The sequence below is a fragment of the Condylura cristata genome, unplaced genomic scaffold (assembly GCF_000260355.1).
Source record: "Condylura cristata isolate star-nosed mole 26May11 unplaced genomic scaffold, ConCri1.0 scaffold00007, whole genome shotgun sequence".
NCBI classification, from domain to species: Eukaryota; Metazoa; Chordata; class Mammalia; order Eulipotyphla; family Talpidae; genus Condylura; species Condylura cristata.
The window spans coordinates 47,276,114-47,289,745 of record NW_004567108.1 but is presented as its reverse complement, the minus strand read 5'-3'; positions in this window follow the sequence as shown (position 1 = coordinate 47,289,745).

The window sequence follows — 13,632 nt, the reverse complement described above, 5'->3', positions numbered from 1 at the left end:
TTTCACATTTCTAAAAGGTGTTATCTTTACCCTCAATGGAGAATTCAAGATTATCACCACAACTAAAGTGTCTTCAAATATTTGAGGACAATCTGTATCTATCTGTTCTTAATGCATCTGATGCTAAATCTAGGTTAAATGGCAGTCATAAAGAGTTTAGACATTATGCCCCAAACAGTATTCATTATCTATACCCCCTAGTGGAAACTTACTGAATTATCTTTCCAGATCACAAAAACACCCCTCCTCTGGGAATCCCATTGTTGTGCTGTAGCAATAGGACCATAGTTGCCATCTTAATGACTCTATTTGTAACTCTGCTTCCTGCTCACAATTAATTCTTCCAGTGGATACTGGATCCAGTGAATATTGAATCCAATCTGGGTAAGTCAGAATCCCTTCTAAAGTACTTTGGAGTTCTTCCCCAGAAACATACCTAACAATATAAAATGTCAGCTTGGTAGCCATGTTTTCTGCCATATCTACTAAAGAATCAATATATGTAGACTATGGTAATAATCTCCTAAGTGGCCCTCCAGTAAATGGCACAGCGTGTCCCCCTCCATCATATGTCTCCCTACCAAGTGGGATATATTTTTATAAACAGATATAATCATGTCATTAGACTGGTGAAAATCTTGACAGTCTTATAAAAGATAGCTTATACATAGCTTCATAAATTCATCTCCATAGATCCTTTTTGCCCCATTGTCACCAGCCTGTGTCTTCTTTTATGTCCTCTCTGTGACCCACAGACACAACTTCATAGCCCAGTCATGTGAAATAGCTCCCTTCCTTCAAATTCACTTGATATTTCCTGTGCAATTTTATGTGCCCTCTTCTCTCTGGCTGAAATATCCTTTCCCTATTCTCCTTTGGCAATATTCTACGCATTCTTCATGTCCTAACTCAAATACCATCTCTTCCAAAAGCCTTTCATACCTTTTGTTCACTTTGCAACAATGACCCACTTCCTCTGGGAATCCTTTGTCAAAATCTTGTGGATAAACTAGTGGTTTCTCTTTATTTCTGTAACTATATCTTGCTCACACCTGTGTTTACTGTAATTATTAGTATTTAACAATAATTTTCTAAGTCTGTGTCCACCTTCCCTTTAGTTCTGAGAATTCCTGTAAAGACAATACCATATCTTAACATCCCAAAGTCTGCATTGAGCTATGGTGGGTACAGTATTAAAGATATATTGAATATATATATATATGAATATATATATATATATATATATATGAATAGTTTATATTTCTTTGGAGTATAAAATAGGAATCAAGAGGTAAAACTCAGAAAAGATTTTCAAAAGATCCCCCAAAAGACAACTGAGGAGATAAAATCAAACAAGTGCTAGTGAAAGTATGAAGAAAAAAGAGTTCCTAGACAATACTGGTAGACTTCTAGAGTAGTCTAGACTAGTAGAGAATAGTAAGGAGGTTTTTCAAAGCATTAAAAATAGAGCTGCTATAAGATCCTAGGTCTCTACTCAAAGAAAGCAGAATTACTCATTTGAAGGAATATAAGCAGTTACATGTTTATTGAAGCACGATTTGCAATGACCACTTTCAATTTTTCGAAAATATGTGAGTTAAGGACCAATTTAGCAGCAATTTTTTAATACAAAATGCAGCAAGCAAAAAATATATATATAAGCAAGAAATGGAAAGAGTACTTCAGAAAAGCAAACTTTAAATATGGGATAGTCATATAACCAGATGGTTTCCTTTTGGTTTGCTCAGTTAAGAAAGACTCTTGGGAAAGTGGGAATAAAATAAAGTCCACTACAAAGAGCTTAAATGTGGCCTAATTTTCTAAGGAAATTTGTTTAGTCTTATTCCAGCTCAATTCACTTTATCTTTATGTGGAATTTGTATAGCATCTTCGAACTAACACTTGAAGAAGAGTTCATGAAAAAAATGTAAAATATTTCTCTTTTTTTCTCCCCTGGGTACAGATAAATCCCTAACAAGCATCTGTGCACTTCTGTTCACACTGCATATGTTTGTAAGTGTAATTAGCACTTTCTTTAGCATCCTTTACTTAGTGATATACTGAATTAAGATTCGTTTGGATTTTTTCCTCCAAAATGTTAGTTTTGGGGTCTTTCGGATCACTGCCAAGCCATGTCAGCATTATGAAGTTAACATGCAGGCGTCTGGAGAGGTGGCATTTGCATCAATAACTACTTCTTCAGGTACTTAGTTGCTTTCAACCTTGCACAATTTACAAATAGCATAATTGCGGTTTATATAACCTACTGGCTAAGGGATAAAAAAACAAGGTTAAAATATAATCTTCATTGTTTAAAAAAATTATTCTCTCCACCTCTTTATTAGGTCTTACTATAAAAGGAAAATGCCACGTAAAGCTTTGAGTATAACAAAGTATGTCAGGGGCATTTCCATGTAATGGAAAAAGATAAATGCGAATTTGGTCCCAAAAGAAACCTCCATCATCTCTCTCTCTCTCTTTTTTTTGTCATTGTCCTCCATATTGGTCTCAGTAATAGTCCTTAAGTTTGGTGTCTGAGCTCTTAGGAATTTGGATTGATTTCACCAGTTAATTAACCTCCTTTGCTTCCAGGAACCTAATCAAGTTGACCTTCAGTTTTCATATAAAAGCATTTTACCACAGACTTCCCAGATCACAGCTGATCAAATGGTTCATTAGCAAAGAACCACTTTGAATGCTGACATATTACAGAGATTCCTTAATGGTGATAAGCCATTAATACACAATAATTCTTAGTTTCTGATGGTCTAAACAGCAACTCTCCTCTGATGGCATTATAACCTGATTGTCCTACTTGGGGGATACTAAAGTCTACTCCTATATATCCACTACACTTTATAAATAAAACCTAATGCTCCCAGACTTAACTCTTAGATTGTCAGTCAAATATGAATCACCCCATATTAGGTTATTTATTGCTGTATAACAAATTAAGACTTGCCTCGGTGGATCTCACTGTTGACTATTGGCTGGGGCCTCTGTTTCCTGCTACAGAGATCTCTTCACAGGGCACAGACAGCAAGCACAGGCTGCTGAATACCCGCAGATAATCTCAAGGGAGAGAAAAAGGAGAAAGTGAATACTATGTTTATGATACCTCCACCATATTCTGAAGTCATTAAGTGCAACCCACGCTCACGGGGAAGTGAATTAAGACTGCTATTTTTTGGGAAGAACATCATATATGTGTGGGCGTATTGTAAAGTGACCATATATTTATATTTTATAAATAAATGTTACTGAATATGGTGGCCAACAACAGACATTACAATAAATGGAGGATTACATGGATGAAATGTGTGGTATATGAACTATTATATATTTCAATACAGCTGCCAAAACCTAAGTAAACAAACAAAAATATATTTATATTTATTCATATACATTAATAAATGTAGAAGGTACTTCATGTGAGGAGAAAATTTTTTTTTAAGATTTACTTTATTTATTTATGCATATAAGAGCTGGGATGTAGGAGAGATGTGGGGTGAAGGGTGTGTGAGGGGTTTATGGTAAGAGGATTCACCAGAGACAGAGTGGGGAGCAGGACAGGCAGATCTTCTGAATTACACTGCTGAGGGGAACAGCAGTTGAGCCAGGAGAGTTCTGTTGCACCATGTGGGTCACCTCCCTGACTGGGGATAGAACTTGTGCTGCAGTGACTGCAGATAGTTTGATAGCACTTAACCCCTGTTCCACCAGGGAAGTCCTTGAGTATAAAGAATTAAAATCTTTGGTGTCTGTAATATATTTACATAGGATAGTTCATTTAAGCCTTACCAAAAACTAAAGAAAAGTGGAGAGCTGCTATTCACCGACTTAGTTTCTGATGGTAACAGATGTTAGTCTCCCTATAAGTACCACATGCAATGACACCAAGTTGGAAGTTTGAAATCACCTTTGGGGAGGAAGCATTAATATTATGGACACTGATAAATTCTTAAATCTATGATCTTCTTTACCCTCGAAAGCTGGTTCTTAAATATTTGCGAGCATGTCACTGGATATGATTGATGCTAATTTCAGATTAGGAAAAGAGATTTTTAAATGTGTTTCTAGAATTTTGTTGATGTTTTTCCTCCTGAAAGCACCTCAAGGGTAATACATGGAAATCCCAGAACTGTGAAACCAATGATGATGAACCAAGTGATGGTTTTTTCCCTAGTATGTACACTACTTCTCTAACAGGATTAATTGTATATTGCTCAAACCACTTCCATTGCTTTCATCATGATGTTGGCATATGTGTGATGTTGATAAACACTATGACTAATTAGTGAACATTTATGATCAGGGAACAATTTTCATGTAACTTTTTGGATTAAAAAAACAAAACTAGTGATAAAAAGAAAAAGAGTCAACTGCAGTTTAATTTCTAAATAGGAAAAAATGGAGAGAAAAAGAAGCTACATTTTAGTAAAGAGAAAATTGCTAGAAATTAGATATATAAGGCATCTCTGTATTATCCATCCAACCAACAAGCAAAGGAATTTTTTTTTAGTGCAGTAGACATTGGATCTCATTTATCTACCTTGACATTTATCCCTCAAATACAATTTTCACCCTTGAAAAAAATAATTCCTAGTTTATTCATTTTTGCCTACTTATAACATCCATATTTCCTATATCAAATGCAGAATCATGCAGCATTTTCCCTGTGAAGATAATCCTATAAATAGTGATACAAACACATCTCAAATGGAAACTTACAGCATGTGGAGGATGAAGAGGAAGTATGAAATTGACTTCAGTGGAGAAATTCTTTTTTTTTTTTTGTCAATAGCACTAATTGCTCAAAAGTGGTCAGTTTCACATATATTAAATATAACGCTGTATCAGAGACTATGGGAATGTTCATTAAGTCATACACATATGACATTTCACCACCATGCTTGAGATGAAAACATGACAGCTAGGTAACCATGGAGACAGCAGCAGAGACACCAGCTACTAACTCTGAATACTAATTAACAACAAGCACTAAAATTGGTTGCTAGGGAAACTCACAGGATTGGCTCAGGTTATCAAATGAATTACAATGATTCCAAAAAGTCAGATTCTTTAGAATTTTATGGATCTTAAAGAAATTACATAGGAGGATTCATGCTACCTCATGTTGGTATCTATTGTTTGTTTCTGATATTGCTTCATCATGTCTCTTTACCCTCTTTCTTTCCTTTAACATATTCCTTAAGCAGATACTGGGATGTATAGCTCATTTATGTTTCCAGAAAAAAAGAAAATAAATAAAATCAGCATTTAACAAGTTCTTTTTGATATAAACAAAACACAACCTAAGTTTTATTCATACAAAATGGTTGATCCAGGGGTAGTTACATTTTATCAAGCAACTATTATCCAACTATGTAACAGATGTTTCTTCTTTTTTTTTTTTTGTTAAGATTTATGCATAGAGAATTGGGGTACAGGGCAGAGATGCAGGTGTAGTAAGAGGATTCACCAGGGACAGAGTGGGAAGCAGAACAGCAGAGTAATGAAGTACACTGCTGAGGAAGCAGTGGGCAGGTCGGGAGAGGTCTGCCATGCCATGTGGGTCACCTCCCTGGCTTGGGACTGAACTCTTGCTACAGTGGCTGTGATAGCTTCATAGTGCTGTGCTTTAACCCATTACACCACCAGGGAGGACCCAGATGCTTCTTCTTCTTCTTCTTTTAATAATATAATAGTTTCCAGATGCTTCTTCTATTATATCTAGTCCTCAATTAAGTATTCTAAACTTAAAGATATTAAGATATTAAACTAGCCAAAAATGGGCTAATTTACCATAAGCAGGAATATAATTGTCTTCCAGGGTCTGTGCTATAAATGACAGTGAAGACAGTGGATAGGAGTCAGTTTGTCTTATCTAAACCCATTGTTTTTTACTCTATAGTGAGATCTGACACTTTTCACAACTTCTGTTAAGTTGCTCCAAAGCACTAGCTTCTATTAAGCACCAGCTCCTTCACCGTGAATTATTACAAAATCTTCCCAACTTGTCACCAACATCTGTGTGACCCTAATAAAACATGAGTTAGTTCATATTATTTTCCCTATGATTCCCAGCCTTTTAGGATTGTAGTCAGAGTCCATTAAATAGTCCCTGAAAAGACTCACTCTAGTTCCAAGCACAAACACTCTTTGGACAACTATTTACTGAGTACCTGCTCTGCCTGGTTTTGGTGAGAGAGCAGTGAATAACACTGAGAAATAACCCTGGCTCTGGAATGTTCCCTGAACATGTACACATGTTACATCCTGTAAATAAGACACAAAGCACAGAAGGTAAATGGGGAAGGGAAGCTAAATGGTTCTAAAGGATGACTGGCTTCATTGAGAAAGTGACATTTGAATAAAGGCCCTAGGAGAGAAAGAGTGAGCACAGGGAGAAGAGCACCCCATCTTAAGAGCTCAGCAAAGGCCAGATCTCATTTGGGGCATATGCCCAGCTCTGTGAGGATGGAGTAAATGAAGAGTGGTGGGACAGAGATACCTAGGACCTCGTGGGACATAGCATGGGCTTGGTTCTTATTTTCAGTGAGATGAAGAGTCACTGGAAATTGCCAAGAGCTGAGTGCATTTTCTTAGGATCGCTCCAGCTGTTGGCAGTAAGTTGTTATAATTAATTAGTATTGATAATTTAATGGTTCAGTATAATGATAACCCTGGGTTTGGTGGGTTGATGGTTTGGCAGCTGCAGCAGAAATGTTAAGAGGTGCTAGCTGCTCACTAAAAAGTGCCCATAATACACATAACTTGTTTTAAAACTATACAGAATGTAATATACATTAAATTTACAGTACAAACTTTCAAAGTTGAGGATTTTGTTTGTGTTAGCAGTAAAGAACAAGTAAGAACTTTTTTTCGAATAATGTTGATAATTATAGCAGTTCGTGGTAGCATAGTACTTTTATTTTTTGTTCAGTGCTTTGTCTGCTAACTTGTACATAATGCTCACAACAATCCGATGAGTTTGGAACATTGATATCATCCCCATCTTACAGCTGAGGAAACTGAGCCCCACAGACGTTCAGTAATTTATTCAAGGTGACTCGGCAGTAAGTGGTTGTGCCAAAATCTACCATATGATGACTTCAAAGTCCATGCCCTCATGTCCACATTGTTATAAAGAACAGGACAATGTTTTGAACTGTCACCCCCATGATATTCTTTATTCTCTTTTCCATCCCTGACCTTCACCTTCACTTCAAGCTGGAAATGACTTTTTACTTTCCAAATCTTCAAGGCTCTGATTACTTATGAAGAGTTGCAAAAGATGTCAAAATCAATAAGAAGAGGGCAAAATAGGAGTTAGGAACAGACTCTTGGAAGAAATGATGATTGTACTATACACTCCACTAACAGGTGATTCTTCTCCTTGGGGTCATGGAAGGAATAAGGCTGAGGTGAGGGGCTGTTTGGGCTCCCCCTTGGCATCACTGGGAACAGAGAGGACTCCTAGTATGAAGTGGTTATTGTAGGAGAATAGGAATGAAGGTAAAGAAATCCAGGAAAAGAATCTTTGTTCTAAAGTGCCCACCAGTTCAGTAGGATCATGGCTCAGTATTGAGATAAAGTTGGGTTGTTGAAAAAGGAAACTGTAGCCCTTAGAAAGCTGTGTGGCTCAGGGTTAATGCACATGAATCTATAATATAGATTAGATGTCTCTCCTTAACTGAGAAAATTATAATCACAACTAATGATAATTAAGCAACCTAACATAACCTTTCCTTCAGCCTTTATAGACTTTCATTATACTTTTTTGAATGTTTAAACCTATCACCAGCATAATATAGACAAAGACAAACAAGTCCTCCTCCTGTGGGTTTGTGGCTAACACATACCTCATTTTATATACACATAGACTTCAACCTGAGATGCTTTGCAAGTAAATCTTATAGCTGAAATAGACTACAAACTGCAATCACTAAATAATGTGGAAGACAGCTTCTTTGATGTTAAAAAGTGATTTTATATTCATATCCTAAAAATTGGCTAGATGGCTATCATTTGGGGAATATACTATGTTCTGAAGTTGGGAGAAAAGAACATACAAACTTGGCCAACCAAAATCCTTGAGTACTTTAAAAGCAGAAGTTTTCATGTAATAGGTCTCAGTCCACCAAGTTGCAAAAGTTAGAAAGTAAACAAACAAAAAACCTCTTTTGATGGATAAGCTGAGTAAAAGTTGTTCTTACTTTTATGACCAGCAGGGCAGCAGGAGGCCCAGGACACAGACTCTGAACCCAGATCCTACAGTGACTCTGTCAACCATACCCTTAAGTAATAGCTGCAGGAAGCCAGACAAACTCAGGACACTGTGCCTCGGTGTCCCCATCAGACCAAATGAGTGTCCTATAATACCTATTATATATGCTATCCTGGAAACCAAATGAACTATTGTATGGCAAATGCTTCGAATGGGAACAAATGGAACATTAGCTTTGACTACTGGGTATGAGAAAACAGATAATGCAGCCTAAATGCTCCCTTCTTTAAAGTAGTTTTAATATATCAAATCATGATTATTATAAATGATCATTCTTATCAATATTTGAATAAACGTATCGTTATGTTTTTACTTTGTATGAGAACTTGTCATATGCAGTATATACATTTAAGTCATTAATATAAGACTACTAGTGAATTATTTTCAGATTAGAACTAGAGAGAAATAAAAGATAATTCTCCATTCAATTTTTTATTTAAAAATTCCTTAATTTGCACTTACAGAAATAATCATCTTCTGACAGATTTGTAATGTTGGGATGAAAAATATCCTTTATGAAGCAAGGAGATGATATATTAACTATATAACTTAAAATTCTTTCCTTTTTGCATTTAACTTTCTATTTTATCTTTTAAAATAATTTATTTATATATGTATATTTTGCATCATTGCTCATTTTTGTACCATCTTTGCTTTCTCTTCTCAAGTGTGGTTCCCCACAGAGTTCCCCCACCAATTCCCCATGCATCATCACTATACTGTCCCTTCTGCTCTTCCTGCCCTTATTTTGATTCTTCTCCCTCTCTCTCCCCTACAGAATGTCTCTGATTTATAGTTGTCTGTTTATTTTTGTTTTGTTGTGTTGTGTTTTTTACGGTTATTATTTTTCCCCTAACCTCTTATTTTCTTCTCCTATATTCCTCCTATAAGTGAATCCATTCAATATTTTTCTTTTTCCTTCTGGCTTATTTCACTGAACATAATCCCTTTTAGCTCCATCAATGTTGCTGTCAATGACATTAGTTATCTTTTTGATTGCTGAATAATATTCCATTGTGTACATGGATATCACATCTTTTTAATCTAGTCATCTATTTTTGGACATTTGGGTTGTTTCCCAGTCTTATCTAGTATGAATAATGCAGCAATAAAAATAGGAATACAAGAATTTGAATTAATATTTTTGTGTACTTTGTGTACTTTCTAGGAATTTGTTTTTGTGTACTTTGTGTACTTTTGTGTACTTTTTAGGAATTTGAATTAATGTTTTTGTGTACTTTGGGTAGATCCCTAGGAGTAGAATTGCTGGGTCATATAGAAGTTCCATTTTTAGTAGTAAGAGGTACCTCCACACAGCTTTCCATAGTGGTGGACCAGTTTGCATTCTCATCAGCGGTGTTTGAGAGTCATTTTTTTAACCACATCCTCACCAACATTTGTTGTTGCTAGTTTTTTAGTATGTGCTATTCTTACTGATATAAACTGGTATCTTATTATGGTTTTGATTTGTATTTTCTTGACTGTGAGAGATGTTGAACATTTTTTCATATGCCTGTTGGTCATTTGTATTTCCTCTTTGGAGAAGTGTCTTTTAAGTTCTTCTGTCCATTTTCTTTTATTTTTAATATATTCATTTTTTCATGCTTACTTTGTTTTTGTTTAGTCATGTGAGTTCTTTGTATGTCTTTGTGATCAGTCTTTTATCAGTTGAATTAAGTGCAAAAATTACTCTCAATCTGGAGAGTGTCTGTTTGTTTTGGTTTATGTCACTTTTTTTATTCAGAAGCTTTTTAGTTTTATGTAGTTCCAGCTGCTTATCACTTCCTTTGCTTTGGGGACTGAGTCTTTTTTTTTTAAGATTTTTTTTATTTGTGCATACAGACCTGGGGTACAGGCCAGAGGTTCAGGGGCGGTCAGAGGCTTCACCAGAGCCAGAGCGGGGAGCAGAACAGGCAGATCTACGAAGTACACTGCTGAGCGGAGCAGCGGACGGGTCAGGAGAAGTCTGCCATGCCATGTGGTCACCTTTGGGGCAGGTGGGAATCAAACTCATGTGGAAGTGGCTTTAGCTTCTTAGTGCTGTGCTTTAACCTGCTGTGCCACCAGGGAGGGCCAGGGACTGAGTCTTTAAAGGTGTTATTGAGAATATGTCATGTGGTGTTTTATCTGTATTGATTTCTATGTATTTTATGGTTTCAGGTCTTCTGTTCAATTCTTTGACCATTTTGAGTTGATTTTTGTATATGGCATAAGTTATATTTTAGTTTCATTCTTTTGCTTATAGTGGTCCAGTTTTCCTAGCACCTTTATTGAACAAACTTGTCTTGGTTCCATTGCATATTCTTTGATCCTTTGACAAAGATTAGCTGTCCATCTATGTGTGGCTTTATTTCTTGGCTTTTACTTCAGTTCCATTGGTCTGTGTGACTGTTTTTGCTCCAGTACCATACTGTTTAAATCAATATGGCTTTGTAGGATTGTTTGAAGTCTGGGAGTGTGATACCTCCATTTTCCTTTGTTTTAGTCAGGAGAGATTTGGCTAGCTGAGGTTTTTTGTGACTCCATATGAATTTCATCAATATTTGTTCCTTTTCTTTAAAGAAAGTCATTGAGATTTTAATTAGAACAGCATTGAATTTGTAAATTGCTTTTGGTAAGATGGCCATTTTGATAATGTCAGTTCTTCCAATCCATGAGCAGGGATTTCTTTTCAATTTTTGGTGTCTTCTATTTCTTTCAACAGTGTTTCATAATTTTGTTTTTATACTCTTCACCTCTTTTGTTGAGTTTATTTCCAAGTATTTGATTTTTTTTTATAAATTAAAATTCTTAATGTTCAAAGTGCAAGCCAACACATTCTTCTTAAGTGCAAGAAATGCTATTTTAAATCCACACCAGACTGATTGCATGCTAATTTAGGGTTAAAACAGCTAATTTAAACACATATAGTGCAAATACAAAAGGTATGCCTATTACCCCTTTCTTCTTACATATCTCAATCTGTTCTTGTATCAGTGTAATTAGCAACTTATGTCACTCTGATTCTGAGATACATACTAATTAAAGAACATTTTTATGCCTGTAAACACTTGCCTCTCACACCAGCACTTTGAAATGTGTTATCACCTGGTTCTATAAAAAGTATGCTGGATGGAGTGACTCCCAAAACCTGGGGTAAATATTTGCCACTACCACAGTAGATGCTTCTTTTGCATACAAATCTTTTTGTAAATATAGCTCACAATTGTCAATATGAAGCACAGGAAAATGAGTTTCTGCAGAGAAAACAGAATTGTTTGCTTATTCCCACAGATCCGGCAATTCTGTGCCCCCAACTTGTTGGCACGCAGTGACAGCTGGCCATTCCAGGGTGGACAAAAACATTTCCCCCTGGCATGTTCTCTTCTGTGGCCTATGTTGAACAGAGGCCAAATTCATTTATAGCTATTTCAAGGACAGACTTAAGATTATTTCAAGGGCTCTAACAATATTTGCTTTTATAAGGAGGCACGGCATGATGCCCAATCTTGGCTGGCTCAAAGACTTAAACCTACAACATCTCTACAAGCTGGGCAAACTTTCATAATTATAAAGCACACACTCTTGCCATCCAGAAACCTTAACAAAACAACTGAAAAACAATGTACAGTTTCTCCATTTCCTTCGATATAAACTTCCTCAGAGGTCTCTCAGGTTTCTTGATAGCAGAAGGAGGTTAAATAAATGTTGAAAACAAACCATTAGACTTGCTGGGCTGGATTTTTGAATAGCCTCCAAATTCCTGCACGGCCACTTTTTTCTTATGTGCCCTTTTTAATCCTAGGATATTAAAGTGCTTGGTAAACATTAACTCAGGGATCCTCTTAAAAATCTTTCTGGGTGGTAGATTCCTGTACTCACAAGAGGGCAAGTGTGCTGACAGTACTTCCTTCTGGAAATCATAGTTGGTCATTGTCCATTTAGGTGTTGCAGGTGCATTTCACTTTTCACAGGGGACTATCTCTGTTTGAATGTGATGACTAAGGTCCCTGGGTCAGGGTACACTTCATCAACAATGCTCAATGTTCCTTTATGAGTGAATAAAACTGGAACATTACTAGAATGGCCTCTCTGTTGTTATTCTAGTGTCACGTAAAGTCTAAATAAGGAGAAATAGGTCCAAATCAGTTACCCAAAAAATAAGACTTCAAATACTATTTGCTTAAAATCAGTTGAACTGTTTCTCTTTTGTCCAGATTTAATGGTGTATAATTGATATATACAATTGTATGATTTTTTGTGTACAATGTGATGACCTGTTGTAGTTGCACATCATAGAAGGATTCTACCAGTTAATTAATGCATCTGTCACATCAAATATTTACTATTTTTTATGCACATGTTTAAGTTCTACCCTGTTAGCAAATTTTATTTGTTACATAAATACAGAAAATACAAAATATAATACTACAACTGTAGTCTGCATGCTATGGCATATTACATCTTCATATCTTATTCACTGTATAACTAAAAGTTAGTACCATTTTACCAACGCCTACCTATTCCCCACTCCCTAAGCCCCTGGAAATTCTTTAAATAATCCACTCTGTTTCTGTTAATTTTTTTAAAGATTACACACATAAGTGATAACAGGCCATATTTGTCTTTATCTGATTTATTTCATTGAACATAATGACCTCCAGTTTATCCATGTTATTGCAAATGACAGAATTGCCTTCATCTTTAAACTTGAATAATTTTCCACTATGTGCGTGTATACACATATAGACACACATACATATGCATATTTATCAAATTTTCTTTATTTGCCTTTGATGAGCACTTAGGAAGTTTCCATTCCTGGCAATTGGCTATTGTGAATAGTACTGAGTAGAATATGGGAATACAAATACTTCACTTAAGTGATTTCTAATTGTTTCTTCTTTATACCCTGAATGGTTTCCTCAACATTTTAAAATTAATACACACTGTATATAAAGCTGAGATGTCTATATGTGTCCTATACAACTAGTTTGAAGCACTATTAATTCTTCAGCCTTGTACATTTCATGTAAAATATAAGCAAGAAGAGCCAAACAGTTCATGATAATCTTAAAATTGCTCTTTGCATTAAATGGCTTTACCCCTCTGGCATCCTCTACCCCACAGGTCTCTGAGTTAGCAATAATTTCTTACTGTTTTGTTTTAGGTTTATGATAAAGTACATAAGAAAGAATGTGCAATTTTGTTTAAATAGTATTTCATATTTCAGTTTCTTGGAACATTGCTTTATATAAAAGTCAACAAATATTTTCTGTAAAGGGTCAAATAGTTTACATGTTAGACTGTGAATCACAGAGTCTGTTGTAATTATGTAGCACAAAAGTAGCCACAGATAACAC